Source organism: Oryctolagus cuniculus, chromosome 2 (assembly GCF_964237555.1).
Source record: "Oryctolagus cuniculus chromosome 2, mOryCun1.1, whole genome shotgun sequence".
Classification (NCBI taxonomy): Eukaryota; Metazoa; Chordata; class Mammalia; order Lagomorpha; family Leporidae; genus Oryctolagus; species Oryctolagus cuniculus.
Window position 1 is genome coordinate 42,074,220 of NC_091433.1, and position 6,000 is coordinate 42,080,219.

Consider the following 6,000-nt stretch of genomic DNA (forward strand, 5'->3'; position numbering starts at 1 on the left):
GGAAGAAAAAAATGTTCTCTGGGTAGTCAGAATGATTCAGACTGCAAGAGCATCACATGATTTATAAGTAGTAATTTGCTAGCCTTGGCTTCCTGGGGGAAGAGAAATACTTGAAAAAAAAATATATATATACACACACATACATATTTCTCCCATGTATACCAACGAGTCCATGACATCATTTCAATTTAAAAGCAAAAATTTGAGCTCGTTAAAAAGACCTTCTCTTTGACCAGGGCAGACTAATCTGATATAGAAAGAACAAGCTCCTACCATACGTGTTTGCAGGCTGATAACTTCCAGGCCAGCGATAGTGTTCCTGAGCGTCCGTGTGGAGAAAGACTCCTCCTTAGGTATCACAGAAGTCACAGTGCAACAAGCTTCCAACATACACATCGTTATGTCTCCTGGACCTCATTCTCCCTGCTGATGTGCCAACATCAGATTGAGAACCATTAAATTTATTGTCAAGGAAGAAATTGAAAATATTTTCAGAGAATTGCCTATATAAATGGGCTGTGGCTCCAATCAGTTGAGCTACCCACAGTCTCACAATTCATTCCAGTACAATATATAATGTTCCAGAATATTTCTAAAAAGCAAGCTATCCAATTTATTTCGTGAAGCTAGCCTCACTGATGGCCAACTTTGACATGAGTAACACAAAAAAGAAAACTATAAAAACTGCATTTCCTCCGGACGCAGTAAGGTATTGCTTAAGCCTGCAGGTGCCCTCTGACTCAGAAATTCCACTGCTGAGCACATATCCTGGGGACTTTCCAGGGCAGGCCGTGAGGGAAGTGTCCACAATGGTCACTGCAGCCTGTGTGACAGGGAGCTGGAGCCCTGGTTACCCAGGCACCACAGGGACAGGGTCGTGTGGTGCAGGAAAAACACAGAGGACTTTGTAGTAGGAAGCAAGGAATTGGACATAACTTCCAGCAGCATATATGAAATTTTTAAAAATAAGATTTATTTATTTATTTGAAAGGCTGAGTTACAGAGAGGCAGAGGCAGAGGCAGAGAGAGAGAGATCTTCCATCCACTGGATCACTCCCCAGATGACCACAACGGTTGGAGTTGTGCTGATCTGAAGCCAGGAGCCAGGAGTTTCTTCTGGGTCTCCCACATGGGTGCAAGGGCCTAAGGACTTGGGCCATCTTCCACTGCTTTCCTAGGCCATAGCAGAGAGCTGGATTGGAAGTGGAGCATCAGGGACCTGAACCGTATACCCATATGGAATGCTGGCACTGCAGGCAACAGCTTTACCTGCTACGGTCACAGCGCTGCCCCATAAATGGATTTTAAATCATGATGTTTGAGGCTGGTGCCGTGGCGCAGCCAGTTTCAGCCCCAGCCTGCAGCACCGCCATCCCATATGGGCACCGGTTCAGGTTCCAGCTGCTCCACCTCCCATCCAGCTCCCTGCTGGTGTGCCTGGGAAAGAGCAAAGTTTGGTGTGAGTCCTTGGGCCCCTGAGCCCACGTGGGAGACCCAGAGGAAGCTCTTGGCTCTTGGCTTCGGATTGGTTCAGCTCCAGCCATTGTGGCCATTTGGGCATTGAAACAGCAGATGGAAGACCTCTCTCACTCTCTCTGTCTCTACTTTTCTCTGTGACTCCGGCACACCGGGTTCTAGTCCCAGTCGGGGCGCCGGATTCTGTCCCGGTTGCCCCTCTTGCAGGCCAGCTCTCTGCTGTGGCCAGGGAGTGCAGTGGAGGATGGCCCAAGTGCTTGGGCCCTGCACCCCATGGAAGACCAGGAAAAGTACCTGGCTCCTGCCATTGGATCAGCGTGGTGCGCCGGCCACAGCGCACTGGCCGCGGCGGCCATTGGAGGGTGAACCAACGGCAAAGGAAGACCTTTCTCTCTGTCTCTCTCTCTCACTGCCCACTCTGCCTGTCAAAAAAATAAAAAAATATAAATCTTTAAAAAAACTCACATGATTTTAGATTGAAGAAAAAAAGCAAAAAGTAGGACATATAAAATACAACATTGGGGCAGGTATGTGAGTGATTAAGATGCTGGTTAGGATGCTCACACCCCACATCAGAACACCTGGTTGATGCTGGGCTGTGGCTTCTGACTCCAGCTTCCTGCTAACACGGCTCAAGGAAATGGGTCCCTGTCACTCATGTCAAAGATCTAAATTGAATTCCAGCCACCCAGCTTTGGCCCCAGCCTCAGCTGTTATGAGCATTTGGGGAGTGAATCAGTGAATGGAGCTCTGTCTGTCTGTCCATATTGCTCTTTGCGATTTAAATAAATAGACAAAATCTAAACTTCCCTCCCCCAACAGTATCATCTAAATGAAAAATATATCACACAAATCAAGATTTTCTTTAAATATTTTTTTATTTATTTGAAAAGCATAGTTATAGAGAGCAGAGGCAGAGAGAGAGAGAGAGAGGGAGAGGTCTTCCATCCACTGGTTCACTCCACAGATGGTCACAACAACTAGAACTATGCTAATCCCAAGCCAGAAGCCTGAAGCTTCTAGGTCTCCCATGTGGGTACAGGGACCCAAGGACTTGGGCCACTTCTACTGCTTTCCCAGGCCATAGTAGAGAGCTGGATCAGAAGTGGAGCAGCCAGGACTCAAACTTGCACCCATACGGGATGCCGGCACAGCAGGCGGTGGCTTTACCTGCTACACCACAGCACTGGTCCCAGGCCGTGTTTTTGTTTTTGCTTTTGTTTTTGTTTTTTGACAGGCAGAGTTAGACAGTGAGAGAGAGAGACAGAGAGAAAGGTCTTCCTTCTGTTGGTTCACCCTCTAAATGGTCACCACGCCTGGCACGCTGCGCCGATCCGAAGCCAGGAGCCAGGTGCTTCCTCCTGGTCTCCCATGCAGGTGCAGGGCCCAAGCACTTGGGCCATCCATCCGCCACTGCCCTCCCTGGCCACAGCAGAGAGCTGGACTGGAAGAGGAGCAACCGGGACAGAGTCCGGCTCCCCAACTGGGACTAGAACCCAGAGTGCCAGCACCACAGGCAGAGGATTAGCCAAGTGAGCTGTGGCGCCGGCCCATTTATTTATTTGAAAGGCGACTGGTTCACTGCCCAAATGCCCACAACAGCCCAGTCTGATCCAGGTCAAGGCCAGGAACCAGGGACTCCATCCATTCTCCCATGTGGTGGCAGAGACCCAAGTACTGGAGCCTCCCTGGTGTGCAGTAGGAGGGAGCTGGAATCAAGAGCACTGTGATATGGGGTGTGGGAGTCCCAAGAGGCGGCCCAACCACTGTGCCACAACACCTGCCCTGCGAACTTTTACCTGCACAGTCACAACAGTATCACTCTGAGGGATGTTTCTCTGTGCAACGAAATGGCTTCAAGAAAGACTAGAGCCCCCTTTCCATTTACGGACGCTGATGAAAAGAGATGGGGTCACCTGGATTACGTTTAGACCAACTCAGCCTGGACAGGTGATAGTTCTTACTTTTTTTTTTTTTTTTTTTTGAGGTTGAGTAACCCCGCCTTTGGGAAATGTACTAGCATCAAGCCATTATTTCTCACTGTGACCCTGAGGCCAGCCACTTCCTGTTCAGGTTTCTCTGTGGAGGAAGAACATTTCCAGCTTCCAGTTGTTCAAGCAAGAGATTAATTTTCTAAGGCAGATAGGCCAAAGACAGACTGCGGAAGAAACTGCCTTTTCTCTCTAGGTCTGAAATAATGTATTCATCAATTTCCTGGTGCTCTAACAAATTACCAGAGGCTGGATAATGTGTAAAAAAAGAAACTTATTTAGCTAACAGTTTTGGAGGCTGAAAGTCCAAGTTAGACAATTCCATCTGTGCAGCCTCTGGTGATGGCCTCATAGTGGATGGCATCATGGCAAGGGCACATCCAAGATGGGTCACATACCAAGACAGGAAATCAGAGAGAGAAGGGAGGGGTCAGCTCACTGCTTTATAACCCCCACTCTCGCAGGAAATAACAGGGTCCCACAGGAATGACCTTAATCTCTGCCAAGGGGGATGACCTAAATGACCTAAACTCTTTCCACTCTCTTCAAGGTTCCACCACCTTGACAATGCTACCCTAAGGACCAAGCTTTCAACAGATGAGCCCTTGGAGGACAAACCAAATCCATATGATAGCAGGTGGGATACATCAATATCAGATCACTGAAAAAGACATGTTAGTTGTATCTAAGCTTGAGACACTGACTTGATTTTAGGAATTCAACTTCAGAAAAAATTATCAGAAATCACAAATGGCTATCTTTCATCCAAGGCTCATGTAGTATAATTCTAAAATAAGTGAATGAGCACTTAAAATTCTGAATCTGTGGGGCAAGTGTTTGGTGCAGTGGTTAAGATGCTGCTTGTAATGCCAACATCACATATCACAGTACCTGGGTTTGAGTCTCAGCTCTACTTCTGATTCTAGCTTTTGGAAGGGGCACCCTGAGAGACAGCAAGTGATGACTCAAGTACCTGCGTCCTGGTCACCCTCAGGGGAGACTTGGGTTGGGTTCTGGGCTCCTAGTTTCATCCTGGCTCAGCCTTGGCTGTTGTGGGCATTTGGGGAGAGAACCAGAAGATGGGAGAGCTCTGTTTGTCTGTCTTCCAAGTAAATGAAAATAAGTAAATCTTTTTAAAAGTAAAATAAAAATTTTGTCTCTGTGTTTGCAAAATGGGACAACTTTATATTTCTGAAAGCCAACTTTATTTGAAGCTATAAAAAGTAAATAATCCTTTCCAAAGGTACATACCTAAATGTCTTATGCTACTCAGACACAAAACCAATCAAGTGAGATTGTATGGTATTTGCTCAATGACCTTTAGCCGTATCTCTCCTTTCAGAGTGTACTCGGGCGAGCTGTTGATGAGTCACGAATCATAATCACACAGAGCAGCGGGTGAGAGGTAATTACACCAGGTAATAGTTAGCCATAAGAATTGGGAGGCTCCTTTTGTGCAAAGTACAATCTCCATTCAAGGTGGAGCCATCTGTGGATAAGCAGCAAGGGTAGATAAATACAGTCTCAAAGTAGATATTTCTAGTGCACAAGGCCAAGGAGGACTTACTGGCTAAATCCAGCCTTGGTGTGGGCAGGGTTTAGGGATGCACTGTGCACAGCAGCTGGTTGGGTGATCTCCAGGGAGTCATTTGGCTTCCCCGGAATTCAGTTTTGTCAACTGCAAAAGATGAAGTTGGAATAAATACTCACCAAATTCCTTTCTAGCTCTAAATTTTTCTCTCATTTAAAAAGAAGAAGAAGAAGAAGAAGGAGAAGGAGAAGGAGAAGGAGAAGGAGAAGGAGAAGGAGAAGGAGAAGGAGAAGGAGAAGGAGAAGGAGAAGGAGAAGGAGAAGGAGAAGGAGAAGGAGAAGGATTGTATTTACTTGAAAGGCAGAGTTACAGAGAGAGGGAAGAGACAGAGATCTTCTGTCTGCTGGTACATTCATCAAATGGCCACAATGGCCAAGGTTGAGCCAGGCCAAAGCCAGGAGCCTGGAACTCCATCTGGGTCTCCCACATGGATGGCACAGGGGTCCAAGTACTTGGGCATCTTATGCTGCTTTCCCAGGCACATTAGCAGGGGATTGGAAGTGGAACAGTCAGGACTTGAACCCACATTCATGTGTACAGCTTAACCCACTGAACCACAGTGCTGGCTCCTAAATTGTTTTTTCCCTGACTGACATATGTCTTATTCAATACTTGAGAATGGGCGGGGGTCCTGGTCCTTGATGTCCATCAGAGCTTGTGGTCCTGGTGATTCTGATTCTGTACTTCTTCAGTGGATCCCAGGTCATGGAATACTTCACCAGTTCCCAAGTGATTCTGGTAGGCTCTGAAATTTGAGAACTTCTTATTCTGCTCAAGTCACCACTAATGATGGCCAGTTATGGGAAGGAGATGGAAAGAGAAGCCACAGTTATTGAATACGAGGCCTCCATTGGTTGGATGGTGCCTACCATTTTGGGTGAGGACAGATTTCACTGATTCAAATGCTCATCTCCATGTAGACAGCCTTTCAGACACACCCAG

The 6,000-nt window shown here is 47.0% G+C and overlaps 1 long non-coding RNA gene across 1 annotated transcript in view; it reads left to right on the forward strand.

The window, feature by feature from the left end:
* LOC138848444 (uncharacterized) overlaps positions 1–5,261 on the forward strand; it is a 31,421-nt gene extending 26,160 nt beyond the window's left edge. The window contains exons 3-5 of the long non-coding RNA XR_011386231.1: positions 4,018–4,104; positions 4,810–4,872; positions 5,193–5,261. This is a non-coding gene — a long non-coding RNA (uncharacterized lncRNA). The remainder of the gene's footprint in view (positions 1–4,017; positions 4,105–4,809; positions 4,873–5,192) is intronic.
* The last annotated feature ends 739 nt before the right edge of the window (positions 5,262–6,000 follow it).